At 39.6% G+C, this 12,479-nt stretch overlaps 2 pseudogenes; both read left to right on the top strand.

Moving 5' to 3' along the window:
- Nucleotides 1–466: 466 nt before the first annotated feature.
- On the top strand, nt 467–955 carry LOC149820099 (uncharacterized; annotated as a pseudogene).
- Nucleotides 956–11,083: 10,128 nt separating this feature from the next.
- Nucleotides 11,084–11,689, top strand: LOC149820098 (putative ribose-5-phosphate isomerase 3, chloroplastic pseudogene; annotated as a pseudogene).
- Nucleotides 11,690–12,479: the final 790 nt, after the last annotated feature.

Raw genomic sequence — 12,479 nt, 5'->3', positions numbered from 1 at the left:
GGATGTATTTTGGTATTATTGAATGATGAATGATCTCTTTTTGTAGGCCCTATTGAAATTAGACGATGCAAGTGGTGGAGACTGATCTGTAAGACATGGTTGCTTACTACTTGGTGGTTTGTTTGGATGGCATGCAATGATGCTACTTTTCATCAAATTTCGATCATCTTTAATAATCTTGTCCATTAAGTCCTGGTTGATGTATATGTGATTCTACGTATGCATCTTAGATACCTCTCCTTCCCTTCCGTCCGAACAACGTTTACTCATTTGTGGTTTCTTCTAATCCAGCGGATCCTGGTTGAGCTTGGCTTTGTTGTTTGTTGCTAGCTGTTTGTAGTTTTTTTTCTTTAGCTTTTGTTTTTCTATATTTTAGTTTTGTTTTCTATTTTGTTCGGTGGGTTCAACATTTTGTTGATCTTCATGAGTGATAATGTTGATCTTTTCTCTCTCTCTATGTATATACATGATCTGCCCAAACAGATCACCCACTCACAGGCTCCTCCTGAAGCAGTGGATCAAAGACGAGGAACCCATCTTGCAGAGGATCTTGTTGAGGGAGTCGCAGATCGACGCTGCCCGCAAGGAGATCACGCAGCTTTTCTGCTTTCTCTTCCACTCTTCCTTCTTGGTTCTACTCCACACCTCCCTGCAGAGGGCAGCAACCTCAACTCACTCCTGCGATCAGATACAAGATGGACGTTGAGAGCCACACAGAGAGACCTCTCAAGAGGGAGAAGGAAGACACAAAACTTGGTGCAGTGTGTGCAAGAGCTGAAGAAGAAGGGTGTGGAGTTTGATCTCTTGAAGGAGGTGGATGCCTTGAGGAGGGCCAAGAGTCTGAGGGTGGAGGCCAGAGGTGAAGAAATGGTCCTCACGGAACTTTGTGACCCTCTTCTTTGTTGCAATCGCTTGGTCGTTGTTGGGTGTTATCAGAGTTATCTTATGCAGTTAGATTGGAAGGCTGGATTTTTGTTGCAATCCCAATCCGTTCCCTTTTCACTCTTTCTCAAACGGGGATTTTTTGTTTTTGTTCTCTTTTTTTTTCTTTACCTGTACGCTCGATGGCCAAGTAGAACGTCTTGTTCTGCTCCTGCTGTTTCTTTTTTCTATTGGAATGATCATATATACGGATGAGCTGTAAGATCTCATATAAGATCTTTCCGAACCCGATCATTGGTATTAAATAAATAACTAAATAAAATAATTCGAATCGGACAGTACACTGTGTACTGTGCAACATGACTTCATGAGTTTGACAGGTCAATAAACAATACGTAGCTTTTATTGGAAAGAGAGAAACATAAAAAAGGGTGGGGAAAACGAATAGTGAAAAGGATTATAATGACTTGGCATTTAAGTGTTTTGTTATTTTACTAGTTATGAGCTATTGGGAAGAGAAAAACGTGAAAAAAAAAGATAGATGGTTTATTTTAGAAGAAGAGAATACTGAAAAATATCATCATGATGGCTCGTCATTCATTTTTTTGTAATTTTCTAAGTGTGAGCTTCTTTCATACGTAACACGTTCCAGTATATCATTTTAATTTATCATAAAATATGCAAATTTACCCTTCGATATTTACCTTTTCAGAGTTGAACAAATACATTACGATGCCATGAATTTTTTTTAGAGCAATCATCTTGTCGAGAAAAAAAATTGAAAATAACATTTAAAATTTATTGTTGTACCAAAAAAAAATATGCTGTACTTTTTGAGATTTGACTATTCATTTAGCATAAAAAACTTAAGATTAAAAAAATAATAAAATTTCTACTAACTATATAGGTAAAATGACTACAAGCCTACAACTAAATAAAAATAAAAACAACTTGAATAAAAACTCAATTAGCTACCAATAGGCTACCACAATCATTTGTTATAAATATCAAATGTAGAATATAATTGTATTTTGATTATTTAGAAAGTAGAGAACTCTTTAATTTTTTGAATTTATAACTCAAAGAAATTACACCGACACAAAGATCTAGTAGGCACGATAGCACTGGCTCAAACTGTCATATCAACGATTAGTCAGGGCTGGTAAACAAACGGATCTGCTCATGACTTAGGTCGGTTCGGGTTCATGATCGGTACGTATAGTTGGTGAACCCAGACAAAAGCAACTCATTTAACTTAAATGAGTCAAGCCCGGCCACAAGCATGAGCTGAGTCACGAGCTCAATCCACCAGTAAATAAGCCGAGCTTGAACATGCCTTGTTTGGCTCATTTATCAGCCCAACCTGCGGTCATTATGCTGGTAGAGTAAAACTTCGAAACTAGGACCCCTACCCCCAAAGCCTATACTGCACACTAGCTTGCATAGAGGGGAGACACCAACGAGAATCAAACCTTGACTGCCCATCAAGCGGCCAAGGCTCACAACCAGCCAACTCCCTTTAAGGCAAAGACAAAACTCTTAAAAACAAAAATCAATTAACTTTGTAAAAGAGAGTAAATTTAACTGTACCTAAAAGTTAATTATATTTAGTGGAAATGGTATATATTACTAAATGGTATATATTACTAGATTGAAGATTTGACAATTGGACACAAATTGATTTTCTTTTTGCTCAAAAGGACAATGTGTGAAAATGTGACAAAAGTATTCATGTAAAAAGCTAAACACAAGATTCTAAATAAGGTAACAAAAACAAAAACCAAAATGGCTACCACTGAGTTATCACAATCATTTATGGCTTTTATTTGAAAATAAAATGTATTTGTATCTTAATTTTCTGACCAAAGAAAAAATATTTAAAATTTTTGAAAATCTAGAACATTATACTTTGTATGTATTCCATTAAACTATAAATATGGACCTGAACAGGTTAATATTGCTTATTAAAAAATTAATATATTATTGAGCTACAAAATTAATAACTTGAAGAAAATGTAATGTCTCATTAATATACAACAATATGTTTCTTTATGGAGTTGTAAAAATTATTAAACCTTCACAAAGAAAAGTAGAATTTAGAATTGCAAATCAACCATGTTGAACGCATCTATGGACTGTGGGATTAAAATTGCAAAAAAATAAAAAATAAAAACTCATTTATGGGAATTGAATTTTGAATTGTCGGATCCAGGTATGTCTATCGATTATCTGAATAATGATGGATGTAAACATCCAAGCAGGTTTTGGGGAGTGGGGTGGGATGGCTTAGGCTGCTAAGCGGGTCGGTTCAAATCCCATGGGCGTCACCCCCTTAAGAAGCCCGCAGAGTTTTAGACTGACATGACAATGACAAGTTGACAACGATCGTAAGTATGACAGGCAAAGCCAACAAAACTAGGGGCTTTGATATTGGGGTGGTATCGCCGTGTAAATATAAAAAAAAACAACCAATGAAATTATGAACAAATCAATAATTGCTTTCAATGTGAAAAATGCTCAAAGCATTGCTATTCATCAACAATTATTTTTGGGATTTCAAATCACTGAAATGAATGATATCGTCAGTTTGGCCAGTTTGAGTGCCTCAAATATCTGACGTGTGGCCCACGAGATCCTTGGATATGATATCGAAGGCATACGAACAACAATGTCATAATTTAATAAGAAATTTATTAAATAATTTTTTTTATAATACAAAAAACCTCTAAAAAAAAGCTTTTAAGCAAGCATTTTGTATTACTTTTATTTATAATCATTAATATCATAGTTTGGTGCAACATAAAAATCATAAAGAGAGAAAGACAACCCAAGAATCCCCCTCTCCTTCTAGTTTCAACCACGCAGGACAGATGGAGATCCTCTGCTCGGAATCCCCCCCTCCTTCTCGTTTCAACCACGCAGGACGCAGGGAGATCCTCTGTGGCTCCTGTGCTCATCTTCAGGCGGGCTGGACACCATTGGCGGACGAAATCTCACAGCTTCACAAGCAACATCAGGTGAGTCCCTCTCTCTCTTTCTCATTGTGCGTGTATGCTTCTTTTCGTTGTCTCCTTCTTTGCATTGTGCGTGTGCACACACATGTGCAGGTGTTTGTTTCACCATTTGGTGTAACCATCATGGGAAATGTAATACCTGTGTAGTACCTGCAAATATCTCCAGAAAATGAAAATGGTCATGGCAGATATACATGGAAAGAAATTTTGCATAATGGGATTTGTGAGGATGGAGGATGGGATTTGTTATGGTGTCTGTGTATTATTGTTGGTTAGGATGGTGAAATGTTTTATTTATGTTGTTGGGGAGGGGATCGGAAATCGGAATTGTTGATTTGAAAAAGCTTATCATCGTTATCGTTTAGGCTTTGGCCTCTTCCTTTTTTTCATGTACTTGTAAGAGAATGAGATTGGTTCTATTATTCTGATTTGAGGCCATGGAGCGTGCTTGATCTCTATTATTGGTTGTAGAGAACTTATGGGTGTTTTTACAGGAGAGGCTTTTACTGGCGCAGCGATTGCACCAGTAAATACTTTTATTGCCAAGAGTTCGGTTGAGAAAATATTATCACTGGCGCAGTTATTAAGACAATGATAATTCACTGGTGCAGTAACTGTGTAGGCTTTGGCCTCTTCCTTTTTTTCATGTACTTGTAAGAGAATGAGATTGGTTCTATTATTCTGATTTGAGGCCATGGAGCGTGCTTGATCTCTATTATTGGTTGTAGAGAACTTATGGGTGTTTTTACAGGAGAGGCTTTTACTGGCGCAGCGATTGCACCAGTAAATACTTTTATTGCCAAGAGTTCGGTTGAGAAAATATTATCACTGGCGCAGTTATTAAGACAATGATAATTCACTGGTGCAGTAACTGTGCCAGTAAAATATCTATTTTTTTAAAATTTTATTTCCTGTCAAAAATATATAGCAAATACATATATTTGAATAAGAAATGAAAAACAAATGTATTTCTTTTACATTGAATAAGAAAAAGTTAACACTTGCATGTTTAACAATTACAGTATAAACATAATAGAAATCCTATCACATAGACCTTTTAAGAAACTAAATTTTTTCTAGAACTGCAATTAACAACATAATATGAAGCAAGCACTAAATGTGGAGCAAGGAATAAGACCTTCCATCTTCTGTTTTAATTGTGTTAACTGCTCCATCATCAACACCAATATAGTGGCTGCCTTTAACCAATCGTCAAGGCATACCACCAGAGTCTGCTGTAACCTGCTTCAATAAGAGACACAAAAACCTTTTCAAAAATATCTATTTCTGCACTAGGAGGATTGCTCATATTCAAAAGGAGGTAAAAGAAAATATTTTATGTACATCTAATTCATCAAATACGTAAAATAGAGGAAACCTTTATATTAATAAGCCCCTGCAACCAACAGCTTTTGGGTAAGAGAATCAAATCCCAGATCACACGAGTATAACTCAACCCATTTGCGGGGTTTGGAGTGTAATACTAGGATTACAGATCCTAGCTCACTAATACCTCTGATCTCAAATCTGAGGCAACCAAATGAACCCAAAGTTCCTCAAAACTATCTAAATGTCAGCTAAACATAAGGTTTTTTCAAAAAATTAAACAAATGTTTTTCATGTGAAGAACTATAAATGCTGAAAATGGAAATTATTGCCAAGAGTTCGCTTGAGAATGCAGCTGCATCAGTCACCCCATAATTCTGTCCAAGACGCAAACAGTGCTCCAATCTGTAGTTTTCAAAAGTCTCAAAGAACCTTAGTTCTGATCCAGGTTCAAATTGACACAGGAGCTGCAAAATAGAAGCACTTGGTCTGTCATGAAAAGTTTTGACCTTTCATAGGACAGGAAAAACCTATAATATTAGTGCAGGGAGAACTTTTAATAAAATTCATCACATCAATCAGAATTAATGTGACTAGGTAAAGAATATGATGTGGATTAGATACCAATCATTTTCAATTGGAGCTTTAGATACCCCTCATAAGAACCCAGCCATGAGAGTGCTCTAAAGCATACTCACCAATATCAGCCTTGGCAATATATTGGCAAGCCATGTTTTTTATTACAAGCCTCAAGAAAATCTCACAGAAAAAGAACATTTTAGGAAAAATATCATGTAAATGATCTTTTATAACTATTTTTTCTTTCCAACCTCTTTGATGATGCAAAATCTTAATCAAGAAAGATAAGCAAAAGCAATACAAGGATGTACACATCGACTTCAAGCAACGCTTCAGTATTCATACAGGCTTCTCCACCCACCAAGAAGATGGTAGCTTCTTAGCAAGCAAGGGCATGTATTCATCAAAATGCTGAAGAGAAAACCAAGAAAGGAGCATAATTAATGTGAAAACAAATGCCATTCATGTTCATATCAAATCACAGAAAGCACTCATTTAGGACAATGAAAATATTGAACTTTAGAGCAAAAAATGGCAACCATATTCCTTGCAATGACCAGGTATTTACCAATATGTGAGCTTATCCATGCGGTTATGCACTCTTCAAATAGGAATCAATTTTCTGAAAGATCTTGGCCTTTGTGCTTTGGTGAGTCGGAGATCCTTTCAATGACCTATGTTGAAGGGGTATAATATATAATTAATTCGAGTTAATTAATATTACTCAATTTAGAAGGTATCATATCCATTGGAGGATGGGCGGAGCCAATAAGATGAATCAAAATATACATCATGAACTATGTATCGTGCACATCACTTAGATGGGCCCCATAAAGCAAAAAATGTGGGAAGGGGCGAAAACCAAATTTTTAATGGAGTTCTATGTTGGGAAAGGTTTGGATCAGAAATATAGGCTCACCAGATCCGGCTATACATGAAACAGAATAAAATCCAGAACTAGATAAGATCCTCAAACTAAGGTAACAAGAGCACATCAAGCCTCAGAAACTAAGGTAGAATCAGCAAATCATTAATCTCAGAAGACAAACAATTGGATAAAAGAAATTAAAACCCAGTTTGCACCTTGCACCAAGGGGAAAATAATTTGTATGATGGAATAAACTATGCTCGAACTCACTTGGACAAGAGAAAGCACAATCCAACTCACGACATGCACCTACAAAAGAAGTTTGGATACGAAGGATAACTAAAGATCGTCGGCTACAGATAGACTATACTCAGCGTAGGAATTTGGGAGTGAAACAGCAAATTGTTCAACACTTCTGTATGCCCCAGTCTGGCAATTTCCTAATCCTTTCAAGTAATTGACTTGTTCAGTACTAGTGTAACCTTTGAAGCTAGCAACTCATACAATGAAATATCACCTTTCAGCATGACTATCATCCAAACAGAAATCAGTACCTTATTTTTCCCACTTCCCATGAAAATTGCTTTCTACTAAATGAAGGTTTTGCTTTTTTACCTGTTGAAAACAGGAATAAGCAGCCTTGTCATACCAAAGGATTATCACATCCCTAATCAACCCTAACTTTTGTCCCATATTCATGAAGTCAAATGAAGATGTCTGTGCTATCAACAGGAGTTTCATTCAAAATCCATCTGGCTTGTTTTGTTTTTCTCTTTTTCTTTTTGTTTTTATATTAACCAATGATTTTTCTTCCTATCTACAAAAATCACACCTAAGTGCAAATTTGGGCATAAAAAACATATGCAGCTCATTGGACATTACACAACATTTTTTCCAGCAAACTGGCCAGTACACAGGTAAAATCCAAGCCCTGTTTCAGAAGACACATGTTATAAAATCCAAGCCATTAACAAGTGAAGACAAATGTTACTCGAAATGAGAAGAGGCCTGCAGGTGGGCAGAGTTAGACGAGCATAGAGATGTTTCAGAGTGAATATGGTGGAAGAAACCACAATGCAGAACGCACAATGGGGGTAGGGAAGTTCGATATGAATCATACAACATAGCATTACAGCACATATACAAAAGAAAAACAAAACTTGAGATCAGGAAGAGCCTGAATGGGAGAAAATCTAACAGAAGATTACTACAGCAAGAACAACATCAATCACAGTTAGAGACCAAGCTTTTCATCATTGAAAAATTACAACCCCGCACAACACAAGGAAAGCAACCACAAGCGGAACTTCTTCCAAAAGCCCCAATTTGGCCAAAACATAGATCACGCAGCTGGAAGTACAATCAAACAGACTTCAAACACGCGCTTCGATCCACTCGAGGGCATCGTCGGCACCGGTGAGCTCAACCCGAGCCCTGTTGCCGTAAAAGCACGCACCCTTCCACTCGAGGGCATCATCCTGGCAGAAACAACAGGGAAAAAGGTAAAGAAGAAGAAAGGTAGAAATAGCAAATCGGGCCGGCGGGAGCGGTTTCAACACCGGCGGCTCGGAGGCACGCCCAGTGGTGGTGGTCAACCCCTTCTCCGACCAAATGCAGGCGCCCGCCCTCCGCCCCTGCGGTGGTGGCCAGTGGCCAGTGGCCAGTGACCAGTGACCAGAGAGAGACAGATGGAGGAGATTTTTTTGAGAGAGCCGTGAAAAGATCAGGTGAAATATGATGGATGAAATACTTGTGCATTAAGCAGCTGATCACCCTCCATCTCGGGGACAGGGCCTGTCACCCAAGGCCTGATGGAGGGCAATCAGGTGCTTAAATGCACAAATATTTGTGCAGTCATATTGCACCCGATCCTGACTACGTTTTTTTTCATCTTTTTACTGGCGCAAGTTGAAAATCTAAGATTGCTCCATAAAACAAGGTTTTACTGGCACTGGGTTTCCCTGCATTAGTGTAAGCTTTTTTTTATGCAACCCAATATTTGCACCAATAAAACGTGTTTTACATTGGCACTGTCGTCAGGGTGCGCCAGTAAAACGCACATTTGTTTTGCTGACTTAATATAAAGTGCGCCAGTAATTCAGGAAATCATTTCATATTTCACTCGCGCTATTTACGTAGCGCCAGTAAAAATATTTCTTCTGGCGCACAAACATAGGGTGGCAATAAAAAGACAAATTTAAGAAACAATAGAGTTTCATGTGAGCTCTTCGTGTTTACCGGTGACCACTACAACCCTCGTTTTCCTTGGCTCTCTCTGTGTTCACCGGCCCCCACCACCGTCACTTACTCTCTCTCTCTCATTATGAGTGTTCTTTATCGAATGTTTGTCAAGGTTTTGGTGAATAGGCTAAAATCGGTGGCTAACCAGATTTTTTCAGACTCTTAGTTCGCATTTATCCGTAATAAGAGGGTTCAACACTCGTTTATCATGGCGTCCGAGGTTGTCCATTTCTTGCAGCATAGCGGTTAACCTTACTTTGTCCTTAAATTAGACTTTCATAAAGCTTTTGACTCTGTGCATTGGTCATTCTTATTTTAAATGTTAGCAAATTTCGGTATTGGTCGTCGTTTTTCTGTGGTTGGGTGAGAGAGCTAGTCTCAAATGCCTAGGCCATGTTAAATATCAATGGTATTAGAGGAGACCGGTTCAAGCTGAGGCGGGGTTTGTGGCAAGGGTGCCCCCTATCGCCGTTGTTGTTCAATGCAGTTGCTAAGGGTCTTGTGGTCTTGTTTAAGCGGGCTGTTGTATCGGGTTTCATTGGTCCTTTGTAGGTTTCTGACTTCCCGGGTCATATTCTTACTTATGCTAATGATATGATCATTTTTGCTCGTGTAAATGTTCAACAGATGCTTAGGTTCAAGCTTATCATTCAGTTCTTTCTCTCCCTATCCGAGCTTTCTCTAAATGAGACCAAATGCTCTATTACCATGTTCAATGTTAATGCCAATATGCTTGCAGCTGGAAAGAGAATTTTTAATTGCACTACTTCTGACTTGCCTATTATGTACCTTGGCTTGCCGTTACAAGTGAAGCACCTTTCTTCAACTGCTTGGGCTCCGACACTTCGAAAAGTGAAGCGCAAATTGCTTTTGTGGCAGTCGTCTTATCTCTCCAGCGCTGGCCGTCTAACCTTAGTCAGACATGTTCTTTCAAGTATTTTAGAATTTTTCATGTCTATGTTTGTAATGCCTGTGGGAGTAGAGAAGCAGCTGACGCGCTTGCTGGCAGGCTTTCTATGGTTTGGGTGTCAACTCAAAGGTAAGCGTCACTTGATTGGTTGGCGTTCGGTGGTCTTACCTCGGTGTATGGCTAGTTTAGGCATTCCGGTGCCCAGACTGCGAAGCATTGTTCTTGTCGCCAAGCAATATTGGTTGGCCCACCAACCGAATAACCCTTGTGCTAGTTTGCTTCTTGCTAAATATGTGGATCCAGCTCTTATCCCGGTTCGTCTGGGAACCCGAGGTTTGGCGCTCTCGCACTTGCGTAAATCGTGGTTGAGGGCTTTAGCCTGCTTTAGAGACCATTTTGAGGTCTCCAAAAATTTTGGTCAGTGGTTGCAGTGGGCATTGGCACCAAGCGGAGAGTTTCTCACCAAAAAAGTCTATAGATCGTTGCTACCGCCAGAGGCTGATTGGTTGTCCGAGGATGTGCTTTGGGCGAAGGGTCCTTCCCCCCGTTCTCGAGTCCTGGCTTGGTTAATTTTGCACGATAGGATCCAGACCCACAGTAATTTAAAGAAGTGGGGCATTCAACTTCCGAGTTGGTATGTGCTTTGTCAAGCTGCAGAAGAATCTATGTTTCACTTGTTCTGGTCTTGCCCAATATTTGTGGAAATCTTTAGCAGGACCTGGAGGCATCCAGAAGTATTTGTTAAGGAGGAGTCATTTGCGCTAGATCTGATCTTGGGGCCGGTTTGTATTAGGCGCAGCAAGAGGTGGAGGTTCATCTGGCGGACGTGGTTGCTTACTTCTTGGTGGTTTGTTTGGATGGCGTGAAACGATGCTCATTTTCGTCATATTCCAGTTAACATTCAAAGTCTGGTGCATAAAATCTTGGTAGATGTTTATACGATCTTGCGTATGCATCTTAGTGATCTTTCACTCCCTCCTTCTGATGCTACCTATCCTTCGTCGCAATCTGGGCAAGCGGCTCCGGCGTGAGCCCATTTTATCTGTCTGATGTTTTTTCGCTTGTGCTTTCTTTATTTGTTTTGGCTTTTGTTCTTGTTCAGTTCATGGGTTCAGCATTTTGTTGATCTTCATGACTGGTAATGTTGAATTACTTTAGTCTCTCTCTCTCTCTCTCTCTCTCTCTCTATATATATATATATATATATATATATATATATATATATATATATATATATATATATATATATATATATATATATATATTAAGAGCGGGATGGTGCTCGGCACATGGACTCCACAGCTGCCTTCATGGGGGCGAAGCTGGACGACCTCCTAGCCCCCAGCAAGCTCAAACGACATCGTCAACATCCCCACCTTGAAGCGCATGACCGAGTAGGCTGCCTCCCTCGGCATCCCCCTCTTCATCCTCAACGACCACCAGGCTGTCTCAACCTCGTCAAGGGCCACGATGGTGCCCTCCTCCACGAGAAGATGCTCGAGGCCACCTCTGACTGCTTTGTCATCGTCGATGATGACTCGAAGCTCATCGACGGCCTCAGCGGCAGCCGCCTCATCGAGGTCGTCCCCTTCTTGGCGCTACAACCTCAACCAGCTCAAGGAGATCTTTAAGGAGGAGGGTTGCTAGGCCAAGCTAAGGATGTCTGAGTCGAGGGACGGGAAGCCCTAGGTGACTGTCAATTCGAACTACATTGCCGATCTCTTCTTTGAGATGAGCATCTACAACCCTCGTGCAGCTGTGGTGGATATCGGCGGACTTGAGGGCATCGTTGAGCACGGGCTCTTACTCGACATGGCCACCACTGTCATCATTGTCAGGGCCACTAGGGTTTATGTCAAGACCAAGTGAGAATTTGGCAAGGAATCTGATTCGGATAATGCTCGTTTTCCCGTTTTTCTTCAATGTTATTCTGGTTCTGTTGTTTTTTCTGGGGTTTCAGAGTTGAATCGATGGGGGGGGGGGGGGGGGGGGGGAATTGGGTTGTTGCTTCTTCATGGCTATTCAGTGACTGAAATCTTAGAAACTTGAACAATCATTTCATATTGTGCCCCATCCAATTTCTCTACTAACCCTTCTAACGTCCATACCTAAGGTCCAAAATCGTGCTTTCTTTCCTCCCCTTCCATTTAACATCCTGAACAATATGATGCCGCCACCCCATAAAATACTCCTCCAAGCCCGAGATCACTTAGAAATTGTTTTAAAGCACCACAAACTTTTAAGTTTCATGTATTTATCTTTCATGAAGCTAATCCATCGAGACTGACAATAAGACCTTGAGATTAAATATTCAAGGTTTGTTTTATTAACCTCTACTATACAACTTAAACCCACTCCTCCCTCATTTTTTGGTTTACATATTCTCCCGCATTTAATTCGATGATAACCACTAGATGCCTCTGTACTGTACCGCAACAAAGAAACTTCCAAACAATGATCAATTCTTGGACAACCTATGAAAGTAAACAAAACACCAAGAACCAATGCAGTGGTAAGTTAGAGAACACATGTTTCAATAAGTGCACACACCTTGTATAAGAAAGCAGGCAGGAATGCCATCCTTCAGATCTGGAGTGCACTTTTTGAATCAGCTCAAAACAGTGTTCATCTTTCCAGAAAATAACGGGAGACCCAAATA

Source organism: Nuphar pumila, chromosome 12, assembly GCF_984573655.1.
Source record: "Nuphar pumila chromosome 12, dmNupPumi1.hap1.1, whole genome shotgun sequence".
Classification (NCBI taxonomy): domain Eukaryota; kingdom Viridiplantae; phylum Streptophyta; class Magnoliopsida; order Nymphaeales; family Nymphaeaceae; genus Nuphar; species Nuphar pumila.
This window is presented reverse-complemented; position numbering and strand designations above follow the sequence as displayed.